The sequence below is a fragment of the Bemisia tabaci genome, chromosome 9 (assembly GCF_918797505.1).
Source record: "Bemisia tabaci chromosome 9, PGI_BMITA_v3".
NCBI classification, from domain to species: Eukaryota; Metazoa; Arthropoda; class Insecta; order Hemiptera; family Aleyrodidae; genus Bemisia; species Bemisia tabaci.
The window spans coordinates 12,746,058-12,761,965 of record NC_092801.1 but is presented as its reverse complement, the minus strand read 5'-3'; the positions used below and the strand labels follow the sequence as shown (position 1 = coordinate 12,761,965).

General features: G+C 40.7%; 1 long non-coding RNA gene across 1 annotated transcript; it reads left to right on the top strand.

The window, feature by feature from the left end:
• Nucleotides 1-201: 201 nt before the first annotated feature.
• On the top strand, nt 202-4,711 carry LOC109038070 (uncharacterized). The gene is made up of 3 exons (XR_011900532.1): nt 202-1,624; nt 2,496-2,643; nt 3,939-4,711. It is a non-coding gene; the product is annotated as an uncharacterized lncRNA (long non-coding RNA).
• The last annotated feature ends 11,197 nt before the right edge of the window (nt 4,712-15,908 follow it).

Sequence of the window (15,908 nt, the reverse complement as noted above, 5' to 3'; positions counted from 1 at the left end):
GGTCGAAGTCGGTGACCGCGGGGATCTCGTACCAACCCCCTCCCCCCACCCCCACCAGCCACCCTTGGGGAGCAAAGGGGAGGTCACGATCCGAAAAGTCGGGCTTCTCAATCGATTTCATAAGAATTGAAAAGTACGAAAAATTTCTTGTGAAATCGGCCCCTGAAAATCCAAAATTGGACCACTTTACGCCGAACCCTGCTAAAAATTTTTCATGGAATTCCATGGTATTCCGTGCTGTTTCTCATGGAATCCCATGGTGAAGACACGGAACTCCATGGAGACTCCATGAAGACTCCATGGAGGAGGCACGGAACTCCATGGTGACTCTTTGGGTTTCCGTGGAGACTGCATGGGATTCCATGGTGGCAGCAGGAGATTCCGTGGTGGCTACATGGAATTTCAAGGGAGCGTAACGGAATAGCAGAGAACATGCATTGGAACACCGCGAAACACTAGAGACCACCACAAGAATAAACATGGTAATCTGTAAGCCTTTGATCATTGACAATCAGCAACTATTTGCTGTTTCGTTATGGATCATAGAATTAAGTTGAATTACTCACCGAAGTTCACAAGTGAGGGCCACTAAAATGTTTCATGTCATCAGTTATCACAGAATAAGTCTTCATTAGTGCACTGAAATTTCTACAACCATGGCATTCCCAAGACAATGCCCACTATTTAACGATAATTTAATAATTGTACCAGTAGGTAGCAACTACTTTCTGTACGGAGAATGTTTTCATTTAAAATATGATGAACTCAGAGATTTGCTATGGTTGACAGAGATGTAATAATAATTTGCTGCTTATACTCTGTTTAAGACAACTGAAATAACCGCAATAGTTTGTCAAAAAACAGAAAACACGCAGCTTCTTCGAACCTGTAGGTACAGCTTTAAAGTCTGTCAATTAGAGACCAAACGTCTGTGTTTTGAAAGATTAGTTTAGACACTAACTATTCAATAGGATCGCCTTTACTGAGGCTCAACCGTCATACTTCCAAATCTCCTGTGTGAAACCAACATTGAATTGTAGAAAGAACCGAATAGCGGTAATAGCAAAACCAATGAGAATTGAGTTGTATCTATCAGAATTTTTTCATTCTATTTCTACGCATGGTCAAAATAAAAATTTGAAGATCGATTACCAAGAGTCCATCGCGATACACTGCTGGCTTACTTTCAGGTTAATCAAAATTCACCAACTTCGAGGTAACATTACTTTCGTAACGAAGAAGACTCGAATTCGAGCTGATACTAATTAAATCACATAAAAAAATTAAAATTTGCATTACTGGCAGTGATAACCAACAACTCATCTTGTGTTTACAAAGTGATTAGTTCCGACTCCAAAACAAAACCTGCGTTGCAATCCTGCCGGCCTGCCCTGTTTCATGAGTTTCATGTTGAAATTGTATAAAAATAAAAATAAAAGCAAGAATAGAACGCAAATGTTAAAGCGTGTGAAGTATGAAACATTATCGGCGTTACGCATTTCAGTAATAAATGAGCGAATGAGTTTTTCTAGATCATGCAGATTTAAATAAAAAATCCTCAATTCAATTCGGCAAGTCAGGAGATGTGCCGCCCCGCCCTGCCCTGTCGGTATTTTGAGGTTAGGTCATGGACCAAGAGAATAAATAAGGACCCCCAACTCCGGTTAGCGCTGACATCAGCGCTCCCTGGCAGAGGGTGTAGAGAACTAAACCGATGATTGGGTCTTCCTGTTTATATCTCCATGCACCACCTATTTAGGCTTATCACTCAGTCACTCAGTAGTGCTCATAGAAGTTTCTAGATCCTCGTATCCTCGTGGTCGCCCTGCAGTTTTGAAGAGTTTAGTGTGAAAAGTTTCCCATTTTCATTTCAATCTTCGTCAGTCTTCGTGTACATAAACTGGTATTAACGTGAAGTGTTATTTCTAACCGTTTTACTCAGCAGCAACTGCTGTTGAGAAAGCCAAAGGAAGTGTGTATGTAGTGTGCAGCAGGAATCAGGATTGTACTTTTAGCCGAAGGCGCCTCTCTGTTAAGTGAAATCTTTTTAGTGAGAAATAGTGTTGTACTGATAAAAATCAACTGAGTGTCACAAAATCAAAGATACTTGACTTCAAGCATTACCTTTAATTTGATTATTAGCAAGTCTCTTTGATTCTGCGTCAGAAGTTGACTGAATCATCTTTGCTCGTGTTTTGATAAGATACTTCAAATCAAAGTCTTTCGCATTGACCTCTGCAGAAGGTATGTATCTATACAATTTCATTAGTTTGCGAAAGTAAAATGTATTAAAGTATCTACACAAATAAATTAATCATAGATAAACAAAGAACATTGCATGGAATAACATACTATAGAGGTACGATCGTGGACCGCTGTGGCGTTAGTTCACCGCACCCTCTGCCAGGTTCGCTGCGAGCGCGCGTTAACGGTTTTTAACACTGGTTAGCATAGGGAGTTGGGAGTCCTTATTTATTCTCTTGGTCCATGGTTAGGTTATCAACGAGGCGTGAATCGTCAGGCTCAATGAAGCTCTCGCAAACCATACAGTAATTCTCAGAAATTTATATATTTCTTGACTTCCTGCTTTCGCTACATCACGCCAAATCCGAGTTGAATGCAAGGGCCTTGAACTGAATCTAGGTAAGTCATGAATAACAATGATTAGCAATTCCTATTACTGAATGTAGGGATAGGCACCAATAGTGAACTATCAGCCACTGATCTGTAACCTCTCCATAGAATCATAGCATTACAGTTATTTCTGTATTTTGATAAACTATTCTAACATTCTTTGTTGAATAGTAGATTCGTATGTGCTCATCATTTTCTCTATCTTCTCCTTGGTCACTCCTCCGAGTCTGCACCCCAAACATGAACCGTGATCGATTATTGGTTACAGTCTCCCTTATCGTGTTTTCAGCACACGGTCAACATTCTAACTGCATTCCATTCCTAGCTGCTCATCAGCTCATGTCATTGTCCTCCTCAGGGATAATATCAGATATCTGTCAGATCATATGAGATCGCCATTTCCTATCGTTTGCCGAAACCCATATAGACTGTGAATAAAATTCACAGGTGAGAACTACTTAGGACTGAAAAAGAAACCTTAAATACAGGCCCTTCTAGATTTTTTTGCTGTGTGATGGAAACTAAAGCCCACCTCAGACAGTCTAGCTTTCCTCCACTTATACCGAGTGAAAAGTTGGATCGTTTGATACAGACATGAGAACATAGAGCTCGCTCATCGCATGTTGAAACAAATGTTTCTCTCCGATTAGCTCTGAATTCGCACCACTCAACAGGTAAATTCATGTAGTCAGGTGGCACCACTGGTGAATGGTGACTTAAACAATACTTTTGACGATTGTCTCAACGTATGATGCGTGAGCTCTGACATTTGTTTGAGAAGTTGAACGGAAACCTTGGTGTGACCTGACTTTCAAATTTTTGTTCAACCTCTCAAATGATCGTTGTGTTCTCGTGTTGTATTACACGATCCAACTTTTCATTTGACATGAGTGAAGGAAAAGTGACGTCTGAATTGAGCCTTAGCTATTACTTGGTATTTTTATTCAGAAATGTAAGTAGTGTGAGAGATATATCTGAAGTTACAGATGAGGCCTTAAACTTTTAACTCTAGAGGGCTAAAACATCACATCCTTATCAACGATGTTTCAGTGAATTATCAGATGTCCAATAATTTACTTCCTATTTTTATGGCTACCAATGCAATAATTGCTTTTACACACAATTTTACCAATGCTTTTTCACAAGTATTTTGTCCTATTACTAAAAATTATTTGGCTATCCTCAGAACTTATTTTAACTTCTCAAGAAATGTTGGTTGGCTTCACCTTGAGATTGTTTTAATTTAGTGCTGATCATTGGTTGTACTCATGGTTTTGATGCGCTGTACATTATTCATTTTTCAGAGCTTTCATAAAAACACACCGAGACATTTACCTGCCTTGTTCAGCTGCAGCAATCGCCATTTGTTTCCTATCATCTGGCAGTTCCTTTGATCTTATCGAACAGCCATTCGCAGGGAATTAGTGGCAACCTTTAAACCATCAAGATGCAATTAAGCTTCCCAGACAGAAACCAAAATCTACAGTTCATATTTCACTCTCTTGGCCTCTAATTTGGATAGTGTTGTGATAATTTTTGGTGCTGTTTTCCGTGCTTATTGTGAAATAATTTGAATATGTTTTCACATTGTCAACTGAATGAAATCTTATTTGAAACGTTGAGCGTGCAGTATGTGACGCGAAGGTACAGTGCGGTAGTTTCTCAATTGTTAAAAGAATTATTACATCTCTGTCAAGTATAGTTGGTACTATGTGTCTTCAAGTTGGTGAGTGTATCATTTTCATTTATTTTGATTACAAGGAAAACTTGTAAATCATCTAATTAAATACTAAAAAAACCAGCAACATTGAGTAGAACAGTTCTATGATGACTTAAAGAAACAACACCATGGTAACTTGATGGTGGAAACCTGCATGAGACACAGTGAGTGCTGTGGCAGGTTTCCACGGTGAGAATTTGCCGTGGAGAAATTTTCCATGGAGAAATTTTCCATGGTGACATTTTCCGTGGTGCTTTCCGTGGAGAAATTTTCCATGGAAAAATTTTCCGTGCCCAATTTTACGTGGAGAAATTTTCCATGGAAAACCAGCATGGAATTCCATGAAAAATTTTTAGCAGGGAAAAATGCTCTCTTAGAGGGGGGGACAGCGGCTCCTTCCAAAGTTTGCCTTTGGTCAAAAATTGTCGCGGATGTTCCGGATAATGATGTTTTATACCACGTTATTGACTCCAAGGAATCCGATTTTAATGATCCCGAGCCCCCCCCCCCCTCCCCCATTTCATATTTAACAATTTGCATCATTGCATAGGTGCTGTAATGACTTTAGCCCGGAAATGAGCATTCATTTAAAAAGATACATTATTTTTTAAAATGCAGATTTTTTAAAATTTTGACGGTCAAAATTACATAAACATCATTTTGAAGAGAGGAATACATTGATGATTCGCATTTGATGACTTAAATCTGATTGGCTTGACGTGATTGAACGGACCAATAAATAAATGAAAGAATATTAGTTAAGGAATTTTTTTATTATTTTCTAATTTTTATTTTTATTCTGTTGAATTGACAATGTCAAGTATATCGAGTGACGCTATCGTTATATGTTCCGGTTCATTATTGGGGAAAAATAGTGTTGCCAATAAGGCCTACATGCCTACAAAATATAGATGAAAAAATATTTTCTATAGAGTCGAAGGTCAAATTGAGGGTAAAAGTTAAAAGAGTCGATTTATACCTTCTTTTATCTCATCAAAAAAATCCCTAGATTGGAATGCACCTCCTTATTTCCGCTTAAAATCATTTCCGCACAACTTCTTGAGGTCATCGTTTCCGCACAAAATCGCATTTACATGGAAAACGCCGCTGCACAAGCTGACGAAATTGCTTTCCTAAATTCTCAAAATTGTAATCTTCCGTCGCATTTCTAAGGCGCAATGATACAACTACGAGGGGCGTTCAATCAGTAAGTATCCCCCCTCTCTAAAATCAATAGGAATGGACCAATTTTTAAAAACTTGGGCTCAAAATCTTTCTTAGGATATTCTGAGTTCAACAAAACAAACCGCAACAAAATCGGACTATATGCGGCCGAACGCGAGCCGTTTGAACGCGCCGAGGTGCGCGCCGCTCCCGCCGAATCCGCGGAAATTTGAAGTCCACGACAAGAGAAGAGCTTCTCTGCCAACGCTTCAGTCGTTCATCACTGATGAAAAATCAAAGAAATTTTTGTAGAATAAGGGGCTTACCTCACCTCTCTACATGACCAGCTCGATCCAAGCAGGTCTGACATTGATTGTGAGACTAAGAGAACAGCTTTTGGATACCACGCGTGTAGAGGTCTTTCAACTGGCTGGGGATGAAAAGTTGACGGCTTGTTTGACCTCTTCCACTGATTCATAATGAACTCCCCCGAGTTCTGATTTCAGAAAGGGGAATAAATGGTGGTCTGTGTTGCCATTTATTACCGTATCTAAAATCTGAACTCGGGGGAGTTCATTTTGAATCAGTGGAAGAGGTCAAACAAGCCGTCAACACTTTCATCCCCAGCCAGTTGAAAGACCTCTACACGCGTGGTATCCAAAATCTGTTCTCTTAGTCTCACAATCAATGTTAGACCTGCTTGGATCACCTGCTTGGTCATGTAGAGAGGTGAGGTAAGCCCCTTATTCTACAAAAATTTCTTTGATTTTTCATCAGTGATGAACGACTGAAGCGTTGGCAGAGAAGCTCTTCTCTTGTCGTGGACTTCAAATTTCCGCGGATTCGGCGGGAGCGGCGCGCACCTCGGCGCGTTCAAACGGCTCGCGTTCGGCCGCATATGGTCCGATTTTGTTGCGGTTTGTTTTGTTGAACTCAGAATATCCTAAGAAAGATTTTGAGCCCAAGTTTTTAAAAATTGGTCCATTCCTATTGATTTTAGAGAGGGGGGATACTTACTTATTGAACGCCCCTCGTATTTGAACTCTCCGGAATGCGTGAGGTATCACATCGCATTTGAAGGCGTTTTCAAAACAGCCAAGTTCCGCTATCCGGATTATCGTTTTGCATAGTTTATATTCTTTTGTTATATTCCGTACAACTTGTTTATTTTTAATCCTCTTATAAAAACCACCCATTTGCTAAATACAATTCTAGCTGGAGCGCACTTCAGCTATGCATTCACCACTGCAAAAGTGTCAAAGGAAATCGACAAGCCCAGCGTGCATGGAGGCTATTTCCATTTTAATCTTCCGTCACATCCTTACGGTGCAATGATACAACTATTTGAACTCTCCGGAATGCGTGAGGTATCACGCCGCAGCCGAAGGCGTTTTCAAAACAGCCATATTCCGCTATTTGGACAATCGCTTTGCATAGTTCTATCTTTTGTTATATTCCGTACCACTTGTTTTTTTTTTTTTTTTTTTTTTTTTTTTTTTTTTTTTTTCAATCCTCGTATAAATACCACCCATTTGCTAAATACAATTCTAGCTGGAGCGCACTTCAGCTATGCATTCACCACTGCAAAAGTGTGAAAGGAAATCGACAAGCCCAGCGTGCATGAAGGCTATTTCAATTATTGTCATGAGAAAAGAAGATACGCGATCTTGGTCGAGGAACCCCCTACTTTTGTGCAGAAAAGATGGACTCCCCTTGAGTGTCTGAAAAATAATGGAGGTGTTGCATGTGTGAGGAATTGGCGATTTGACTGTTGATTCTTATGTAAAAGTTCGTGAGAAACACTATGGTGCCACTGGTTTTCTCTGAAGTCAACTCCCAAGCTCAAAAAAAGCTCTCAAGTTGAGGCATAAATGGAGGAGATATCCCACGCTATCCTGAGAGTCCACCTCTACATCACGACAAACTCTCCATGCGAAGATAGGGAGCAAATACATTGAGAGGGCTGCCACTTTATTTGGGGACTCAAAAACTGAAAAAACGGCAACCCTGCTAATATGTATCTGCTTCCTATCTCTGCATGGAGAGTTTGTCTTGATGTAGAGGTGGACTCTCAGGATAGCGTGGGATATCCCCTCCATTTTGGCCTCAACTTGAGAGCTTTTTTTGAGCTTGGGAGTTGATTTCAGAGAAAACCAGTGGCACCATCGTGTTTCTCGCAAACTTTTACACAAGAATCAACAGTCAAATCGCCAATTCCTCACACATGCAACATCTCCATTGCTGTGAAATGACTCCGGGCCGTTGGCGGTGCGCGGCTGAGGAGAAGGCGGACGAGATGCAAATAGAATATAATTTTCTACAACGTAATCTGAAAAACATTTCATGGATGCTATGATATTAGGGTCGCCTTGAGGAGCAATGGACTGGAGATCAAGGTATGGTATCCATCAAAGACTTCATCGGGCGGAGGGTAGGGCGAGCCTCCCGATCGACGTCGCCCAAAATCCACCCCGTCATTCTATTCCCCTCTCTATTTCCCAAACTTTTTACTCGCCCGAAAGGGTTCCCGTTTTTACCTGATTTTGGCTCCTCGCTCAAAAGAGTTGCGCCCGAGAACAATCGAGTATCCATTTGTCGCAGGCAAATAGTGAAATCAGGGGTTTTGTCAAATGCCTAGGCAGATAGTTGAATTTTGACTGTCTACAAAATTTTGTGAATTAATGGCGAAGATAGCTCACGAATTTTCAATATTTTTGGGAGAACAACTCATTAATCCTAAAAACTCTTCTTATCTCTTCCTCTTCAATTGCTTCTCATATTTTTAAAAGTTGTAATTCTAAATAACTACATTTTATGACATCTTGAACACTTCAAGATAAGTGTCTGTCCAGAAGCTAAAAATCGTTTAAAATACTAAAGTTTGATGCACATTTTTACGAAGAATCTTTTCTTACAGGCGCAACTAATTATTTTGTCTAAAATTAGGAAGAGAATTAGAATTTCAATCTAAGTCAGAATATTTAACCATTTGCCTAGGCATTTGATAATATGCCTGATTTTACTGTTTGCCTGCGACAGATATTCCCCCATTTGAAGCTGTGGTAAAGAATCGGTCGTTAAGGTGCTCGTCTCGAACACCCTGTTTATCGATCCTTTTCCATGAGTTCAAATGGCTGATCAATCGATATATCGCAACGCACTGATCAGCCCGTTCCCCCGCTCGGTGGTGCGGCGCCTCTCGCGGGATCTTCATCGCGGGCGGATTTTAATCATAGCCCGCGATGGCTATGCCAGGCTCAATTGGACGCGGAAAATATGAAGAATGCAATAACCGCTCCATTCAAATTCTTCGAGCTCCTCCGTGTACTCCATTACGCCCCCCCCCCCCCCCCGACCAGACCCGACCCGGACGCATACTTGGCGCCCCCTCCCCCCACTCCTACCCCCCCACTCCTACCCCCCCCCCCCGACGTCATCGCGGGGGCGAAACGTCGGCTCCAGTCCTCGTGGAATTAATGCGATCAGTTTTCGACTAAATTGGATTCTTTTGTAATTGCGATCGGCGTTCAAGCCGCCGACCTCGCCGCTCTTCCGCCCAGTGGCGTGGCGTGAATTGCGATATATAGATTGTTATGCCATTTAAACCTATGAAAAAGATCGATCATCAGGGTGTTCGCAGCGAACACCTTCGTAATCGATTCTTTACCATAGCTTCAAATGGCGAGATATCGATAATCGATTATTCACGCCACGCCACTGCTTCCGCCGTAAGGGCGCATCCCGATTTTCACGTGAGCCCTGTTTTGCATATGAATCCATGCCTTCTGGGGCTCACGTGGAAATCGAGGGACGCCCGCACGTCAGAGAGGCGACGACTCGAGCCGCCGCACGGTGGATCGAGTCGATGGGAGAGGTCGGACAAAAGTTGGAAACTTTGAACGCCTATAACATCGTTTTTACGAAACTTCAAGGTTCTAAAAGTGGTTTCGCTGGGTTCCTCGTGGTATTTCCTTTAGAGGGCACCCCTTGAAATTTAAAATGTGGCGAAGTAAACATCAAAATTTGCAGTTTTAGTAAACAATTTCATGTTCGACCTTTCTGATCGGCTCGATCCACTGTGCGCCGCCGCTAGGCGCGACTCCATCGAGTCGAGCAGCGTAGGCGGGGAGGCGGACGATGAGGGGGGGATGGTGATTGGTGGGGAGGGTTTTGATTCGATAGACATGAATCGATCGAAAAATAAGGAAGTGAATCGACCGACGCGATTGGATCGACACCTAATTTGAATAAACCCAGTGTCGATTCGATCGATTGCGGTCGATCGAAAAACACAAACACGGCCGATAGACGAGATTTGATCGACGAAGCTGTGAATCGATCGAAAAATCCATGAGGCGATCGAAAAATCCGTGAATCCGTCGAAAAGACCGCGGTAGTCGATCAACAAAATCCGCGAATCGTTTGACGAAGCCGTGAATCGTGAATCGAAATGGAGCATTGCGATCTGTAATCTAACGCGTCACGCCATCTTGCCTTCAAAGACAACCTATTAAAAAAAAAAAAAAAAAAAAAAACCTAGTGAAGATTCGATCAACCTGAATCGATCAAAAAACAAAAACGCGATTTGATCAACAGGCCCGTGAATCGATCGAAAAACCTGTAAATCGATCGAAGAAACCGTTGATCGATCGACGGAATCCGCGAATCGATTGACAAAGCCGCGCATCGATCGAAACAGCCATGAATCGATCGACAAACCCTGGAATCGATCGACAAACCCTTGAATCGACCAGCTAGCGAACCCTTGAATCGACCAGCGAAATCTTGAATCGATCGACAGACCAATGAATCGATCGAAAAGACCGTGAATCGGTCGAATTTTGTTGATCGGGCAGTTGTCAATCGGTTCACGTTTTAATCTTCGATCTATCCATGTCGACCGAATCGGCACAAGGTTCTTTTAATACTTTATTGATCGATTCAGCGGCGATCGAATCACGTGGATTTTTTCGATCGAAATTCGATCATCGAATCGACGCACTGTGTATCGAGTCAATCAGAGAAGTCGGACATGCAATTTTTGACTAAAACTCCAAATTTGGATGTTTATTTCGTCACATTTTACATTTCGAAGGGTGCTTTCTGTAGATAATTTCACGAAGAAACCTTTTATAACCTCTAAGTTTTGTATAGATGAATTACAAGCTTTTAAAGTTTCCAAATGTCGTCCGACCTCTCCTATTCACTCGATCATTGTGCGACGTCGGATTCTTAACCCTTGAGCCTGTGTCACATTATCAAAGTTGGTCATCAAAATATCAGGGTCAGGTGTTGTGATTGCCTTACTCGATGACTTGGACCAATCACAGCACTTGACCTTGACATTTTGATGGAGTATTTTGATAGTGTGACGCAGGCTTTAAATACCCAAGCCGGGTCAAATTGATCCCGCAGGCTTGCCCAAGAAACGAGCTCACGGGTTGTATGGGGCCGATGCATACGAGCTGTACTGCCGTGCTAAGGAAGAACGCCGTATGAACATTCGAGAGTTGCCAAATTTCCTTCGATAAAACATGTATTTTTGACGAAATTTATACACATTTTTCTTTGAAATTTTCAGATATTTCAGAGTAAATTGCGTACAAAATTGTCTGAAAATGTTGGAAATAAATATTCGAAATTTTCCCAGTAAATTCGGTTTTTATCGAATGAAACTTGGCAACGCCTGAAGGCTCATACGGCGTTCTTCCTTAGCACGGTAGTGTAGATATAGGTCTACAAAATACATCGTACAAATAGAATCAGACACCAAGTTGGGAAAAAATAAAATCGAGTGTGAGGGAATTTTCATGACAACTACCCCTAGAAATACCAAATTGAGTCAAATCTACCCCACTATCTCTTCTGGGGGAGTGACGGCGGCCGGCACATATTAGCTTTTGATGTAGGTCTACGAATACATCCTAAAAAAAAATCGGACGTCATAATGAAAGAAAAGAAAAACAAGCGGGAAAGCTCTAATACGTACGTATTAGAGAGGCGCTCAGCACTTAGATTTTTTTTTAGGAAAAGTACTATACATAAAGCACAATACCCAAGTAGCATTTCTCGTCGGAAAAATCGCTATATAGTGCGATTTTATCGGCGATAAAATCGCCAGAATCATCAACATCTGAGCGATTTCTCTCGATCTTATCGCGATAAAATCGCGCTTTAATCCCCCCACATTATTGTAATCTTCTGTCGCATTCCTAAGGCGCAATGATACAACTATTTGAACTCTCCGGAATGCGTGAGGTATCACGCCGCATTTGAAGGCGTTTTCAAAACAGCCAAGTTCCGATACTCGGATTATCGTTTTGCAAAGTTCCTATTATTATGTTTTATTTCCTACCATTTGTTTGTTATCAATCCTCCTATACAAACTACTCTCAAGGTTATTTGTCTTTTTAAAGATTAGATTTTTTTAAATCTAACTTTAATTTGACAAATTAATATTATTGTTACATTTTAACTAAATCTTTAAGTCATCGCCGGTGGCAAATAGTTCGGATGAAAATGAACTCGGTACCTGGACTTTCACACATAATAATGAAATAACTATAAACTTCCCAGCAAAAAAAAAATGTTGGGAATGTTATTTATTTCATCCGCTAATTTATATTTAATAACATTAAAGGGGATTATTATTGGTTGGTAAAAAGAAAATTCTGAGAATCTCGTCGACTATGTTTTGATGAGTTGCTGAGCCATTTTAATCGCTTGAGCGCTCTGCTATTCTGCCGTGCTAAGGAAAAACGCCGTATGAGTCTTCAGACGTTGCCAAATTTCCCCTGGCAAACCACTAATTTTCAGGCAATTTTTTTAATATTTATCTACCAATTTCTCAGATAATTTTGTTTGTAATTTGATCTAAAACGTCCGAAAATTTCAATGAAAAATATTCATAATTTTTCTCATAAATAAACATTTTATCGACGGAAATTTGGCAACCTCGAATGTTCATACGGCGTTTTTCCTTAGCACGGCAGTATTGAAGAACTCGGCAAAACGAAAACAAAAAGTGCCTACCTATCGGACCGGCTGAGCGCTTAAAAGCCAAATTTTTGGTTGGTAGATACGTTTATTTAAATGTGCTTTTAACATCTGGGTCATTAACACCTAAGAGGAGAGATCAAAATAGTGTGGTACAGAATTTAAAAAATTTAAAAAGTAGGGGTCACCCCACATAACCAAAGATAGGAGAGACGTGTTCGGGCCTCGTTTCTGCGAACTTTTCTCCCGAATCTGAGCGACACCTCATTGGCAGCATGAGCGGAGAAGAGAGAGTTTACGTCTCACGCCATCGCGCCTTCAATTTTGCAGCTGCAACACGGGCACCCACCAAGCACGAATAGTTGTATCTCTGCGCCGTCAGCGACGCGCGTCCTTTTCCTTTCTCTTGAGCTATGTCCCGAGTGAATATCGCACATCGTTTTGGACCATCTCGACGCTTCGGCTCAGGTAGAAAGTAAATTGTTTAAGCCCATTTCGCACTATCAAACTTTTCATCCGCCATGATTGAACGAAAAGTTGATCGCAAATAACTTGATTCAATTACTCTCCGTTCAACTTCGCTTAGTTCAATTCGTTTAAATTTCCATCCAATTGGCGGCGCCGCGCCGATTGGATGGAAAGGTAAACGAAAAGTTGAATGTGACGTCACATTCAAGAATCCATTCAATCTTTCATGAATTGTAGTTTTCCCGCTTCAGTATCACACTGTCCAACTTTTCATTACCACAAGTTGAATGAAAAGTTTGATAGTGTGAATGGAGCTTTACACTTTGAAGAACGATGTTTTCTTTCTTTTTTATTCTGTTAAACTGTCAAGTATATCGAGTGAAGCAATCGTCATATGTTCCGGCTTACTATCGGGGGAAAATAGTGGTGCCAAAAGGCCTACAAAATATAGATGAAAAAATATTTCCTATTGAGTCGACGGTAAAATTGAAGGTAAAAGAGTCGATTTTTACTTTCTTTAATTCATCAAAAAAAATCCCTAGATTGTCTGAAAAATCCCTAGATCCCTAAACATTCTGGAAAATCCTTAGACATCGGATCAGTGAAAGTTGGAAATGTCAGGCCGAATTAGGCCGAAATGTCACTTTTTGCATGGGCTTTTGGGCCTCTGCAGCGGGAAATTCACCACTGCGATGGCTATTCAGCATCGGATAAAGAGTGCGCCGTGTTGGGAGCGCAACATTTCGATCAGGATGGAGTCAAAATCTAGGCGGGAGCCGAGACGTGTTTTAAACCCAATTCCGCCAATTTATCCAACTGATTCCTCGTCCACCCCTCACCCCACCCCTCACCCCACCTCACCTCACCTCCCCACCCCTCACCCCACCCTTACCCATTTCAAGATGCACACCGCTGTTGACAGACTGGACTAGATTTTGCAATAAAGAACCTACATTTCTAGCTAATGTTTGAAACAGTATGTTTACCATCAGTTTCCCTTAGAGTCCCTTCATACTGAGAGAGTAAAAACAATACGAGTCCATTTCTGATTGGTTCCCGTAATTTAGCCTTCCACAGTGTCACAAACGGGAATAAAAATTAAATTTTCACCGATTGCAAAGATTATAAACTGGAACGGACCGGGGAATTGTGGGCACGGCAACAACCGATCGAAGGATAACAGTTTGAATGCACCAGAAAAAAACCCTGGTGAAACTGTCGCAGGCAAACAATAAAATTAGGCATTTTGTCAAATGCCTAGGCAAATGCTCTTAATGAAATTTTTATTCTCATCATAATTTTAAGCAAAATAATTCATTTTTCCTGCAAGTTTGTATTCCCGGTAAAAGTGTGTATCATACAATAGTCTTTTACACGATGTTTAGCTCCTGAACGAATGTTTATCTTGAAATGTTCAGCATATCACAAAATACAGAATTTTTAAATTTTTACCATTCAAGTATATAAGCATCATTTGAGGAGGAAGGAACAAGGGGAGTTCGCAGATTTTATGAGTTATATCCCCTAAAATATCGGAAAATCGTGAGCTCTTCGCCATAAATTTACAAAATTTCGTAAACTCTCAAAATTTGACCATCTGCCCATAGGCGTTTGATAAAATGCCTTGATTGACTAATTTCCTGCGACAATACTACCAATTTGTCCGATATTTCCGATTGCTAGGAATTTCTGGTCTTTCCATGATAACTTCCCTGCTATTTTCTGGAGATGACCTTACCTTGTTTGGAAAAATGTTTGGTAAAATTACTGAAGGATTTTCATTAATATATGTATTTTCATTTTTAAAGAGGAAGGCGTCTCGTTTAAAATTTTCTGAAACGGATTGGATTTCCAAATTCCGTTCATTAATGAAATGGATCAGATCCTGCCGAGAGATGAAACCTTGCCTCACTTTTGTAATACGGGTTAAAAAGGGTTTAGTGCTTCTCCCATATGACAGATAGTAAAACATAGACGTGAAAACCGTACTTCGGAACTCTAAATCTTCTTCAACAACGTTCATAACAACATTGAACAACATTAACAACAATTTAACAACATTTTTCTCGCTTTGGAAGGTATAGCCAAGTACTACGCTTTTAGATTTTTACAATTTTTTACTGCTTTTATCCAACTGAGGAAGGCTGAGTTTTCAGCCGAAACGTTTTGGTGGTATTTATGTGAAAATTTGCCTTGTTATACCCGCTGTTTAAATTGTTATTATTGTAGATCCTCTTCTCAGACTTTGATTTTTTGATAGGTGGAAACAATTTTTCATCCAAGCCCAAAATCAAACCGGACTCCGTTGTTTGCGCATTAAGATCCCCTTCCTTCAACAACTATGCAACCATGGACTTCCTTTGAATGAGAATCATTATTGAGGAGTTCCGATCCATGCGTGCACAGATGCGCGTTTTCCTTCCCATTCTCTTCACTTCGCTTGTCTCAATATTGCTTTCGATCAATTCCTATCCATGTCAACTAACGTAAGAATAGGAACACACGGAAAGGGCCAAAATAATTTAGGAGGCCTGCAAGCCGTTTTCAAAATGTCTAGCATGGCTCATGGGGCTAAGTATGTACACTTTTCTCGCATGATAGGTAGGTGAATATTTAAGATGAATAGACTATTTTAACATGCTAAAAAGCGTAGGTCCAAAAACCTTTATGCTGCCGTGCTAGGGAAGAACGCCGTATGAACATTTCAGAGTTGCCAAATTTCCTCAGATAAAATGTTTACCTTTAAGGAAAGTCATGGATTTTTTCCCCTGATATTTTCAAAAACTTTAGTTGAACTGCGAACAAAATGACATGAAAAATTGGCAGGAAAATATTCATAAGGTTACCATGAAATTCGCAAAGGCTCATTTGTCACTTTGTTAACTTTGGCCTTTTCTGCCCCCGTAGTCTACTCATACTTCTCCTG